The following is a 14,854-nucleotide window of genomic DNA, read 5'->3' as shown; positions in this document are numbered from 1 at the left end:
GAACGTCTAGCATTTGACTGTCCGATATGTCCTCTTGTTGAGTGAACATAAGTTCCCACATTTGACCGTCATCATAATGGAGTAAATGATCGACAGATTCTACACATTGAAGTAATTCATAGTCCCGTGACTCATCCATGAATTCTAAGTCATCAATGGGTTCCATAACTTGTTCATTGTTGCTGTCCAGAACAATTTCGAAGGAAACATTCTGCTCACCTTCCATTTTATTGCTGTAATTTGCATAAAAAATAAATATATCAGTAGTGATAGGACACTGTTGGGTTTAAGTTCAGACAGGTACTTGTGAGTTTATAACAGAGAAGTAATCTATGGGCACTGTATGGTTTCAGGCGTGAAGTAGTACTATTAAAAAGTGCCTGTGAAGAAGCCTAAGTAAATTCATAATTATACCACAGAAACATAAATCAATCCATAATTATAATAAAGAAGCCTTTCTCAATGTCTAACTCTTACAGAGGGATAGTATATAACTATCTGAAAATGTTTTCAAATTTATAAAATAATATCTCACCTTCTAAAAACAAGTTTAAGTTGTGAGTGAAAATGATCTTGCAATGTAATTCAGGAAGTAGTAGTCAAAATGGCTATGTTTCTCTCTCTTTCTTTATATATATTCAGGTACATAACCAATCAAATGTCAGGTAAAAAAAGTAGAAAATGAAAGTAACATTTTAATTGGTTGTCAATTCCAACACTTCAGATGTGTTTTGAGAAGTAATTTACCTCAGGGTATTTAGAGAGGTCTACAGGCTAAATGGCTAAATGGAATTCCAATCAAATTTGTGAAAATGGTAGGGATTGGTATGTAGTATGAGCTAATCTATATTTGGTGAAATTGTCTCCAGTTGCTTTTCTGTAAACTACTTTCCCACCTTTTTTGATGGTGCGCTTCCCAGGGAGCGACCCGGTACGCGAACTGGTGAGCGCCCCGGTTCGCGAACCTTAAGCGTTACGGGAGTCCACCATTTTGTGTTTCGGTCGAATTAAGATACAAGATGGAGGGCAAATAATGTTCAGAATGGGTAGAAGGGGGCACGGTAGACTTATTTTGACCCCCTAGGTTTTCTGAGGGTGGCTGAGGAGGCTTATATGTGCGAAAAAAAAACATTTTTTTTAAAAATTTCGCGAGGTTAGCTCCCGGTTCGCGTACCGGGAAGCGCCCCAGGGAGCGTACTTTGTTGAAAATTAGTGAAAAATGTTAGAGTAAAATAATAATTGTGAGTGATCAGATGTAGGGTAGCTCTGAGAAGAGCTTTTGGGTTTATGGTACATTTAGGTACTTATAAGTAGGTACCAATGCACAGTCTTAAATTCAGAATGAAAATTCTGTTGCCCTCATCTGAGAAGAGAACTCCATCTCCTCTGTAGATATCTTGCATGTAGTAACGCAAGTTATTGTTGTACAGGGAGCCCATTCCATGGTCTCTCATGTAAGCTGAAACAGATTTGTTTACATGCTTCCTCGACTTCTCAATTTGTGGACAAAATTGGTTTGACCACCTCCATTTCTGTCTTTGGCATATATTTGAATATACCAAGGCAGTTTGAGGAAAAAGTGCCATCAATTGCTCAAAGGTGTCCTTTAAAAGCATTTCCAGACCTACCCCAGTCAAAGTGCCCAAATCATTACCTCCACAGTGCACAATTAACAGGTCAGGTTTTGGCAAATGCATAAAGGTTTTCACCAATGGTATCAATTGGTGACATTTTAATCCTCTGTGGCCAAACCACTTAATTTCCACATCTTGTAAATTGAGGTTAGGTAAATTCCTGTTCTCAGCATACCTGTGAGCCCAATAGATGTAACTATGTCCAACAATCCAGACAGAAAACATGGTGAGAGAAGGTTCTGCTGCAGTCAGATGAAGTGTGGCAATGAAATGGCAGTTGAAAAAATGAGAGTTTAAAATGAAAAAAACTGTGGAGTTTCTGTGTTAATGAAGCAGTAACAGTGATTGGTGGATTTTGATTGCTGAAAACAGAAAGTTAGGGTGCATGGATGAGTTCTTTGAAAGATGTATTTTGAATGGTCAATAAAAAGTCATTAAATGAAAGATTGCAGTGGATACGCAGGTGCACTGAGAGTTCAGAGTTCAATTGCAACATTGTTCTGTGAACTTGCAAACACCAGAGGTCTTCCAAGAGGTGGTTGCCATGCAGAAAAGGCATGAAATGGCAGAGGGGGGAAGGGTTTTCATTTGAAAAAAAGTGAGGGAAGAGTTTTGATTGGGTGACATGAGAGATATGTGTGAAGAATTACAGCATTTCTGTGCTTTTGATAGCTGCAGACTCTGGAGTGCATACCTTTTGCTCTGCTGAAGACAAATTGGTGTGTTTCTGTGACTGTTTTCAAACTCAAAGTATTTGCTAAGGTGAGAAAATATTTCTTTAATTTAGATAGAGAATAGTGTGCTTTAAGGAGAAAATTATGAAGAAAGTTGTGTTTTTCAAATGTTGCTTTGTCTCAAGTGTTTTACAAATAGATTTTGTTTCTTTGAGAAAATGTAATTGGAGAAAATGTGAAGTATTAGTACTGACAGGGTGTTTTTCTGCATAGGAGCTGTGGAGTCTTTTCAAATTATGACTAGAAAATCGTTTTTGAGGAAAATTAATGGTTATAATATTTCTGACAAGGACATAATGGTGTATGCTTCTTTATAATGCAATTGACTGTCTCTGATGTTATTTTTCCCATTTTAATGTAAGACCTTTCTCTGTGGCGCAAATTGCTTGTAAATATGCTCCCACCTGTGCATGGCAAATTTAGATTTTGAATGTTTGTGTTACATAGCCATGTTAAAAGTGATACAAACATGCTGCAAAGGCAATCAAAAAATGCTTTTATGTGTCTTAATGACATTTTAAGTAATTTTCCCATGTGCAGTGTTTTCAAATTATGATTTGAAAATCGTTTTTGGGGAAAAGGAATTGTTTTTAAATTTATGACAAGGACATAATGGTGTATGCTTCTTTATAAGGCAATTGACTGTCTCTGATGTTATTTTTCCCATTTCAATGTAAGACCTTTCTCTGTGGCGCAAATTGCTTGTAAATATGCTCCCACCTGTGCATGGCAAATTTAGATTTTGAATGTTTGTGTTACATAGCCATGTTAAAAGTGATACAAACATGCTGCAAAGGCAATCAAAAACGCTTTTATGTGTCTTAAGGACATTTGATGTCATTTTTCCCATATTACATTAAAAGACCTTTCTCCGTGGGGCACATTCCTTGTAAATATGGTTACACTTGTGCGTGGTAAATTTAGATTTTGACTGTTTGAGTTACATAACCATGTTAAAAGTGACCCAAAAAAATTGCAAAGGCTTTCAAAAAACACTTTCATGTGTCTTAAGGACATTTTAAGTCATTTCCCTGTGGGCAGTGTTTTCAAATTATGACTTGAAAATCGTTTTTGAGGTAAAGGAATGTTGTTAATTTTTATGTGCGCCATATGCCCCCAAATTTCTTTTTCAGGGGTGCAGCAGGGTGTTCTTGAGACACCCCTGCAACTTTGGAAAAATTCCTAATTTGCGATGAGCTAATTGCTAATCGCAATCCTGGCCCATGGAAATGAATGGGTAATTTGCAATTAGCAATTTGCTCATTGCAAATTAGGAATGGTAAAGAATTGCTATTTATTCCTTAAAATTCGCTATTTAGGAAATGCAAAATAGTTTGATGATACATATGGCGGTTGATCTCTAACAAGATAAGAAGCTTAGGGATACATTTATGATGACTGGCGCAATAAAGTGGACATTACTTACTTCATTGGTAGGCCTTTACATGTGTTATCTCCTCTGTATTCTTCATCAAGCGTAACTTTAATCTGCAATCCTGAGTAGGCCTCACCTTAAACAAACCTCTGGATAGGCCACACCTTATCGTCATCCTGGATTAATCATTTAAAATGCTAGGGACAGATTTATGATAGGTGTATGCCTCTTTTGCGCCACTGTGCGTCACTTTTATGATGCAGCGGCGGTGCAAAAGATTTGCTATGAGGCGACAAAATTACAAATTGATGCATTTAGGGAGATGTGTCATGGTGTAAAAAAAACGTGCCACATGAAACTGATGCAGCAGTGATGCAAAAGATGCACCATGTTGCAAGACAGGCCTCACTTGGGACATATGTATCAAGCTAATTAGCATTCGCAAAGATCAAAATTCTGCAAATTTCGGCCTTTGCGAATGCTAATTAGACAAATGGTATGTATCAAACAGGTTTGATGCAAAATAAGGAATAGCAATATTTGCTATTCCTTATTTTGCGATTGCACTGAAGGATTTGCAAATTTTGCGATTCCTTAAATGCAATGTATCAAACAAAAAATATGCAAAAAATGCCATTAAGGATTTGCAAATTACCACCAACTTCTAGTTGGTGGTAATTTGCGAATTCTTTTCAAAAAGCTTTTTTTCCAAAAAACAAAAGGTGCCATATGACGCCCATACATGCCCTATGGGCATGTATGTGCGCCATATGCCCCCAAATTTCTTTTTCAGGGGGTGCAGCAGGGTGTTCTTGAGACACCCCTGCACCCTTGAAAAAATTCCTAATTTGCGATGAGCTAATTGCTAATCGCAAATTGCACCTTCATTCCTATGGGCCTCCTGGCCCATGGAAATGAATGGGTAATTTGCAATTAGCAATTTGCTCATTGCAAATTAGGAATGGTAAAGAATTGCTATTTATTCCTTAAAATTCGCTATTTAGGAAATGCAAAATAGTTTGATGATACATATGGCGGTTCATCTGTAACAAGATAAGAAGCTTAGGGATAGATTTATGATGACTGGCGCATCACCAGGGATGTGCCAGTCATCCTGCGCCGCTGTTCCGCCACCCATGGTGTGCTGCATTTACAATGCGGCGCAGCATGGGGCAAAAATGGCACAGATGCGTGACGTATCTGTGCTGTAAAGGTGGCGCATTGCTGGAGTTGTATTGCAAGTGTGATGCAGCTCCAGCAAGGCTCAGAGGTGCCCCATCTCCACAATGTTGCGTCAAGACCTATGTCTGCTTAAAGCAGGCGCAGGGTTTTGACGCAGCTTTCTCCTATCTGATTGTAAATGCGGCACACCATGGGTGGCAGAGCAGCGGTGCACGTTAACTGGTGCATGCCTGGGGATGTGCCATTTAACATAAATCTGCCCCTTTACATTTAAGTATGTGCAGGGGACACAGAGTCGGTGAGGCTTATCCAAGGTTAAGAAGAGATGAGTCCTGTTCACTGAAAAATTAGACATAGGCTTCACCTGCTCAGCATCGCTGGACATGGCTAAATAATATCTGCAAAATGTTACTCTTGTTAAACAATTTTACTATTATAATCTCTGAGATTTGTCTCTTACTCTGCAACATCTCATTGTTGTTATCTTTCTTTAAAGATAAAGACAACATCAACATGAGCGATAATCTGCAATCAGTTGATTTTGACCTCATCATTGAACTTATAATTGAAACATCAGTGGATGTTGATCCCTTGGATAATTTAAATCCTGAGGATGAAGAAGAACGTGATGAGGATGCAGATTTGTCCGAATTATATGACATAGGGTGGGAAGCTGACCTGCTTGAGCCTATGGAACTATAAACATTTATTTTAAAAATTTATTAAAAAAAAAAAGTAAAAATGTAAACCGTTTAATTTAAAAATAAAGACACCTTCAAAAACAGGTTATGTGTAGTGTCTTCAATAAAATATTAAAATATGCTCATAAAATTAGATCAGATTCACATATAAGATAGCACAGGTAACATGATTATAAATTCCATTTCTTTTCTGCTATTTCTGTATTCTAAAATTGCCATGCACTAAAAAATCTTCTATGTAAAAATGTAAAGTAGTGTTTTAAGTTTTTGATTACTGTTATTGATGTACTGTTGGGTAATAGTGGTTAATAACATTTTTTAATATATTTTACCACAGATTCAACTGCAGATCATTTCAACATTTCACCATGCCAACGAAAGAAAGACTGAGAAAGGCTGCAAAACGTCAAAGACAGCAGGTGATTGAAAAAAAGCAGCAGTCCTCTAACAAAAAGATTTGTCAAGTCAACAAGAAAGCACTGGGTAAGAGTACAAAAACATTCATAAGAAATATTTGCAGTAAAAAAAATATTACTACAGAAAATGTTTCAGTCCAGAAAAAGAGAAACAATTCAAATGGAAAGGAAAGGCCAATCAAAAATGTTACTGCTAGAGCAAGAGATAACTCTGTGCATGATAGTAGAAGGAAACAACAGTTTAGGGACATTCGTAAACGAATGTTCCGCAACAGGATAATTGGCAATTTGTTAAAAAATATTAAGAAAGGTCAACAGAAAGTGGTTTTTTATAAGAGAAAAAAAAAAGTTGAGAAAGTTATTGATCAGGCATTTGAAATTAAACGTAAGTTATTTATTTTGATAATCAATAGAATTAGGAAGCTAAACAAGGCAATTTATGATTTCAAAAGAAATAGTAGATGGAAGAGAATAGTTAATCGTAGTAATTTTTGTGAAGTTTTTCTGGAGAATGGATGCATAGTTCAAGCTGTGAGGCATTTTTTAATGAGGAGAGTTATTTCCAGGATAATGATTTGGTGCATGCAGTTGACACCAGTGGTCGTGCTTATGAAGTGAAAGATGGTTGTCCAGTTGAAAAAGAAAAACTTGTGACAACAGAGGCAGAAGAGGTGTTAGGTAATGAGGTTTTAGGAAGACGTGCTAAGGGTCCTGTGTACACCTGGAAGTGTAGTAGTATTTGCAGTGTGCGACAGGATTCCATCAATTTGCTTTGTGATTTTGTACGGTCATTTAATAAGAAAAGTTTGAAGCAGAAAATAAGGTTGTTGCAAGAATTAGATCCTTGCAGAGTGAGAGAAGTGACAGGTTTGCATGGTCATTCACTGGCTTGTCTTTCCAGGAGAGTATGCCAGAGTGTTTTTCATCATTTCAGGATGCTAGCAGTGCATCATAATAAAGTGAGGAAATTAGTTAGAATGTTGTATTATGCTAAGAGTCCAGCAATTATGCTTAAAAAATTATGTGCTGCTCTTTTGCATGGTTCTGAAATAGATGTGAAGAATATATGTGAAGAAATTGAGTTTTGTTACTTTGGAAGTAAAGAGGAGAATGTTGAAATTGACCAAGAAGAAGCGGGTAATGTGGAAGATAGTGTACAGGTTTCCAGTACAGATAATTTCCAGAGGGAAATTGCCACGTTTCAGGTCAAATCAAGTGAGAGGCCCAATTTCACTTGTGTGTGTTGTCGACGCACTTATTATAAGAATCAGACTAAGTTAGTGGATTTATATGCAAAAAGTGAAAGGGAAAATAATAGTGAATGGAAGGATTTCGCAACATACTTGATGGTAGAAAACTGTTTTGATTTGGGATTGGATCAACGTGTGTGTACTTATTGTTGTTGCAAATTAAATCAAAACCAGATGCCTGCTAGAGCAGTTCATAATAATCTGGAATTGGTTGAGATTCCTTCTGAATTGAAGGATTTAAATACTTATGAATCTATTTTGATTCAAAGTATCCATCCCTTTCAGGCTATTATAAGAATGGAGCCAAAGACAGGGAAATTGCCTCCATCAGATTTACAGAGAGGATTAAAGGGAAGAGTTGTTTATTTGCCTCTAGATTTGAAGAAAAACATTAACACAATTGGAGTAGAAAAAGTGGACGAGGAACCTCTGGTCTTAGTTAATGGGGTTCCGACAAAGAATAAGAAAATATGGCAAGATTTAGTAGATGTTAGGAAAGTTAAAAAGGCAACATTGTATTTGAAAAAAAATAATAAATACTATAAGAATGTATATGTTGCAGAAGAGGAAGTAAGTGAGGAAGAGGATAGCGATTTGTGTGCTGGTCAAATTGAGAAAGTAGAACCCTCTACTAGTGAAGAAATATATGAACATTATAGTGTTCATCCTTTGCATTCCAAGGAAGTCATGGGGAATGCTATTGAGTTGTTTCAAATGAAACAAGCCAAAGGGAGTCCCATTAGTGTTTGTGAGGAAAGTTTGGAAGCTCGGTGTTTCCCACAGCTTTTTCCAACAGGTCAGGGAGGAAGATATGATGAGCGACCTCATCAAATTCCTGCTTCTGAATACCGGACTTTGCGATTGTATGCAGGAGATGCTAGGTTTCGACAATGCATTCCTTATTTGTTTCATCTCCTGTTTGAAAGCAATCTGTCTGGACTGTCATATGCATCTTGAAAAGTGGTATACACATGCAAAACATCTCGGCAAGTGACTTTATGGATAAAGTCAATGTCCAAGACAGTATTTTGGATTCTCACCTGATTAATCTCATGGCGTGTCAGCGTGGTACTAATGAGTACTGGTACCGTCGTCATGGTGATTTAAAATGTATGCTGAGGAACTTAGGTACTCCCACATGGTTCCTCACTCTGAGCTGTGCCGAGTATGGCTGGGAAGACTTACTTGAATTTCTACGAGAGGCAAATGCTAACGTAGAAAACATCGAATTCAAGACACCCGGAGAACTGTGCTCTTTGGATCCAGTCAATGTATGTAGGTACTTCAATCATAGATTTGAAGCTATGATGTCTTTCATCATGAATAAGAAGAATCCCCCTCTTGGAGAGGTGTTGGATTTCTTCTGGAGAAAGGAGTACCAAGCAAGAGGTGCTCCTCATATACATATGTTGCTGTGGATCAAGGATGCACCTAAATTTGGAACGGATCCAGAAGACTCAGTGATGAGTTTTATACAACAGTATTCTACGTGTGCTGTTCCAAACGCAAAGGAGAAGAAAAGCCTAAGAGAAAAAGTTCTGCGTTTCCAAAGCCATCGATGTGGAAAGTACTGTCGTCGTAAATTCCGAAACAAGGACAAGTTCTACACCAAATGTCGTTTCGGTTTTCCACGACCGGTGATTTCTAAAGGAAGAGTAAACAGTTTGATGTCTTCGCTGTGACATAATGTGATGAAGAAATCACCTAAAAACACATACAATTTGAAGAGGAACGAAGAGTCCAAGTACATCAACGACTACAACCCGGTGATTTTGTCCATGTGGAATGCTAACATGGATATACAGTTTGTGGCTGATAACTGTATGGCTGTGGCTCGGTATGTGACGTCTTACATCACCAAAAAAGAGAAGACAGAATTGAAGGATATGTGGGTGGACATTTCCCATGAAAAGAGCCTCAGCAAGAAGTTGTACAGTTTCAGTCTGAAGATGTTGTCGCATCGAGAAATCGGAGCGTACGAATGTTCTGACCGGTTGTCTTCAGCAAGTCTCTATGCCAAGTCCAGGAGTATCATTTGGGCGAGTCTTGGTCTTGCTGCAACGCGTAATCGAGTTCTCAAACCTGTGCGGGAAATTGAGTATTTGGCGGAAAAGGAGCCAAACAGTACCGACATTTTGAAGACCAACATGTTGGATACATATTATCCAAATCGAAGCAGTCACCTCGAGAATGTTTGTCTATATGAGGTTCTGCAAAATTACATATTCAAGAGAAACATCAAAGAAGATACTGAGAAAGGAGTGTATGCTGTAATAGGAAGTGAGGGATGTCTGGTCAAGCAAAGAAAATGCCACTTGGTAAACCATCGAAAATTGAGTGGCGAATCTCCTGAAAAAAAGGAGTTTTTCTATTTAGCACTTTTGCAACTTTTCAAGCCTTGGCGTGCAGAAGAGGAACTGCTTGGAGATTTTCTCTGTTACGAAGACTCTTTCAATGCCGCCAAGGAGACCATAGAATGTCCTCCTTTTCCCAAATATGTACAAATGTTGAATGCGGAAATTGAGCAGGAAGCAATGATTGCAGCCGAGATTGCCAGAGACAGTTCTCAGGACAGTCAGAGTTCTGCTTCATTGAGTCAGGATCCACTAGGAGGACCTGTTATCGAAAATGAAGCTGCCACTGCTATGAATGAAGTGGAAAGAGCCATGGCACATGCTCAGGAGGATGCGGTTAACTTAGAAAAGTTGGAAAGACAACTCAACGTTGAGCAGAGGAAAATATATGACGAAGTTACCATGCAAATTGATCATGGATTAAGTCATGACAAGATAGAGTGCTCATGTACGTCGTTGAAGCCTGTCCGACTGTACGTGAGTGGAGAAGCGGGAACTGGAAAAAGTTTCCTCATTAAAGCAATTTCATGCTATTTGCAGGAAAGGACAGAGTCATCGCTGTCTTGTGTTGTCACCGCTCCAACTGGACTGGCAGCACATAACATTAAAGGGATTACTTTACATCGTTTACTGATGCTGCCAGTGGAGCATGACAACAAATTACAATATCACAAGCTATCTGGAGATGCTTGTTTTGAAGTTTCAAGAATCTTGAGGAAAATGAAACTTCTTATCATTGACGAAGTAAGCATGGTTTCCAATGTCATGCTTGCCTTTGTGCATTTGAGAATGCAAGAAGTTCTCAAAACAGAGTATGATGTGTTATTTGGTGGCAAACACATCATTGTTTTCGGAGATCTTCTGCAGCTGACACCAGTGAAAGGGCAACCTGTCTTCAAAATGCTCACGCATGAAGATACCAGGAAGTGCCTAGGCAGCATTGGCAACGTCAATATATGGTTAAACTTCAATTATGCTGAACTGCATGAAAATATGCGTCAGGCGAAGGATGAAGTTTACAAGACTATTCTACAAGATGTTAGAATTGGAAAAGTGACCGAGCATGGGAAAGAAGCTTTACATGCACGATTACTGTCAAATTTATATCCAGAACAAGATGTTGTGCCTGAGAATATTTTTCAGAAAATTACTGAGAAGAAATCTGGAATATGTTTGATGCCAACTCATGCAGAATGTGCCAAATTCAACAACAAAATGTTGCATTTAGAAAAGCAAGAGATTGTGAAACTGGAAGCTATTGACAGAGTAGAGCATATGGGATCAACAATTATTTTGTCTGAGAATCTGAAAACAAAATTGGATTCATTAGAGAAGAGTATATCTAAAACTGCAGGTTTTGAAAAGACTCTGAATGTGTGCTTGAACTGCCGTATAATTTTAAGAAGGAATTTACATGTTGAAAGAGGTCTGGTAAATGGATCAATGGGTAATGTTGTTGATTTTGTAAAATACAGAAATAGAGATGGAATTGAATTTTTAAAAATTAAATTTGATGGCATTGAGGAAGTACAGCTAATTGGTCGTTGCTCTGCTAGATTTTTGCTTGTAAAAGACTTATATGTTCGCCGTAAGCAGTTTCCTGTTTGCTTGGCATATGCGGTGACAATCCATAAATCGCAACGTTTAAGTGTAGACAGTGCATTGGTGAATATTGGCAGTTCTGTGTTCAAGGAGGGTATGGCATATGTGGCATTGTCACGAGTTAGAACTTTATCGGGATTGTACTTGATTGAGTGTGATGTCACAAGCATTTGTGCGGATCTAGATTGTGTTAAGGAATACAATAGGTTAAGAAGAGAGTATGCGCCACATTTGCCTCAATATCCTTTGTTTGAGAAACGTGTGGTAGGCCGGAAACGAAGAAATGTAACCAATACTGGGGAGGTTGTAGCAAAAAGACGAAAAGTCGATGAACCTGAAATTATAAGCAGAAACAAAAAGAATTCTGTTGAAGATGTTGTTGGTTTTCAATTTGAAAACAGTTCTGGTGTCAACTGCTATGCTAATGTAGTGGTTAATGTTTTGTTTTCTCTAGAAAATGTAAAAGAAGAGATTGTGGTCAATTCTGATCAAAGATTTTGCAGTTTGTTAAATTCTGTGTTAGAGAAATGTAGCACTGATAGAACAAACATAGAAAGTGTGTCTGAAATTCGAAATCTGTTAGACAGATGTTCAGGCCAAACACAATTCTCTCAAAATATTCAGCAAGATTGTCAGGAGTTTTTAATGTATATGCTTGATGTATTGCATGCTGAAGGTGTAGATGTAGATCAGCTGTTTGGGCTTTCTTATCAATGGCAGCATGACTGCGAGAACTGTATGGTATCAAGTACTACTAGTGTAGACTCAGAAAGATTTATATATTTAACTTTGCCAGACAGTAAATCAGTCTCCTTTAATAATCTAGTAAAAGCAGCTGATCACAACATGGAGTGTAGCCAATGTAAATCTGAAATGATGTCCACATTATTTATACGAACATATGGCCAGTATGTCATTTTAATGTTCCAACGATGTAGGCCTGATGGAACAAAATTGACAACTTTAATTAAAAATTTTGTGGCTTCGCAGTTGTCAATATCAGGAAGGACTTTTGTAACTGCAGCAATTATATATCATGACGGTCCTTCAATAACATCAGGACATTACACAGCTTATTTAAAGTCTAGAAATGGCTGGTCATTTTGCAATGATTCTGTTTTAATTTTCAAAAAAAAATTGCCGTATGACCTTAAAAACTCTTACCTGGTGTTTTTAAAACCAAAATTTTAGGGAAAGAATCTCGGGATGTGCTCTGTGGAATTTCAAGAAGTTCTAATGGCTCCTACACGATTTGGCCTTGAGGATAAGTGTAGTTCAGAGACATAACTTCTAACCATAAGACTGGACGTCATGGAGAAATAAGTGCACTTTGAATGAGTTCAGAAAAACTATTTCTTTTTATAAGCTAATTGAAGCAGCCAATCAAAACATAGAGTAGAGGGAATGTAAGTCTGCAATGCTGTCTACTGTTTTACATTGCTTTGTGATTAAAAGTGATGTAGAGAATTAAATAATTGTAGTAGTCATAGAGGTAGTGTACGTCTGCTTCATAGTAAGCAGTATCAGTGTCATAGGAAATGTAGAACATGACTGAGCAAGAAGGGGAAGAAATTACTATTCCAGGATTGTGAAAATGATCTTCAACATTTTAATTCTGAAAGTTGCAGAAATGCCAAATGACGGGATTGGCTTACAAGAAATCCAAGAGTTATAAATGGCTCTGACAAGATTTGGCTTTGTGGAAACTTGTGGTAGAGAGCAAGAAGTCATTTATTGCATGTAACATGTTTTTAAAAACGATGGAGGTTTTCTTTCAGAAAGTGGCGGGCTGAAAGTAATAACAGCACAACAGAGTGTAAGCTGTTCATAGGACATCCTTTGACGTCATGGAAAGTAAGTTAACTTTAAGGAGTTCTGAATTCTGATTTGTTTTGTTGTATGGGTTTTTTAAACACAATCATTTTGATTGTGTTTTTTTTTCCCCGCTGTTATATGATGAATACCTTAAAGTCACTGTTTTTAGTGAATTTTGATACATTCTGAGAACAGCAAAAATAATCCATTTAACATGTATAATTAATTCTGTACTGTTTGCATTTATGATGTATATGTAGAACTGTGTAGGACGCATGGAGAAGGTGAGGCTTCTGTAAGTGTCAAAGTTGTTGCATGCAGTGCTGCACTTCTGCGTACTCTTTCATATGCTGGACTACATCTGCACAATGAGATACCTAAGCAAAGGAAACACAAGTGATGTGATTGTGAAATGAGCAAAAGAAATTGCACGTATTTCAATTACATCACCTGTGTTTCCTATCATTACGAATCACATTGTGCAGATCAAGTTTAGGTCTGTCCAGGGAAACATAGGAGGTTTGGACTTTGTTCAAGAGTGCAGTGGACATGACTCACTTCATTGGTAGACCTTCACATGTATTATGTCCTCTATTCTCTTCAACAACTCGAAATTTCATCTGCAACCCTGAGTAGGCCTCACCTCAAACAAACCTCTGGATAGGACACATCTTATTGGCATCCTGAAGCAATCATTTAAAATTTTAGTGTCTTGCGACACTTTTCTGAGACAACAGCAATGCAAAAGATGCACCATGTTTTAAGATAGGCCTCACTTCATCTGCATCAAGATACTGTTAGTTTAAAATGTATATCTTTAGGACTGTGTAGGGGGCCTGGAGAAGCAGAAGCTTCTGTAAGTGTCAAAGTTGTTGAAAAACTGTTTGTCCTTCAATCTTTTCCCTTGTCTTTTGTAATTTTTAAATACATGTTTTAATATTTTTCAAATGTTTGTTCTCTCTTTCACAGATTGAAAGTATAAAAACAAAAAGTGAGTAATTTAACGACAATTATAAGGTAAATGTTTTGTACTCTTTTCGTTACATTTCTATCACATTTAACTTCTATTAGTTCCACTGCTTCATTTCTTTAACCCTCAGTTTCCTGCCTTTGCTACTTCCCTCATTCCTTTCTCTATTACCTACTTACTCAACTCCTTCCACTCTTTTTCTCAGTCCCTCTCTTCTCATAGTTCCTCACTCTTGTTCACTCACTCCGTCTCTATTACTCTTAGTGTCTTTGACTGATCACTCTATCACTATTTGTTCATAATGCTTTCTCTGTGTAGTTGAAGCACACTAAGGGGCATATTATGAACACAGCCAATAAAATTATTGCTGTTTTTATTGGCAGAAAACTGGTGCAAAAGTGGTTTTAGCAGCAGTTTTCTGCCGCAAAAGCGGCTTTAGCGACACATTTCTGCCAATAAAAGCTGCAAAACTTTTATTGCCTATGTTGATGATATGGCTCTATGTTACTTACATTTCTTTGCTGTTTCAATTAATCTTTTTCTGTTATTTTTTGTTTTCTGTTTTCTATTTTTTCTCTCTGTTATTCCCCATGTTTTAATCTTATTTTGAACATTCACTCACATTCTCCAAGAAACTCTTCTTTGTTAATGTTATACTCTCTTTTTTTTTCTATCACTTCCTTATCTATTTTGTTTTTCACAATTATACCCTCTTCCGTCTTTTCTTCGGTAAATAGATCTATTAAACAGTATCTCTTCTTTACTCCCTATAGCTGTCTTTCTTTTAACATCACTCTCTGTTTACTTTCCTTATACTTCCT

This window comes from Lissotriton helveticus, chromosome 1_1 (assembly GCF_964261635.1).
Source record: "Lissotriton helveticus chromosome 1_1, aLisHel1.1, whole genome shotgun sequence".
Classification (NCBI taxonomy): Eukaryota; Metazoa; Chordata; class Amphibia; order Caudata; family Salamandridae; genus Lissotriton; species Lissotriton helveticus.
The sequence above is the reverse complement of the archived record's forward strand: the minus strand, read 5'-3'. Positions refer to the sequence as shown.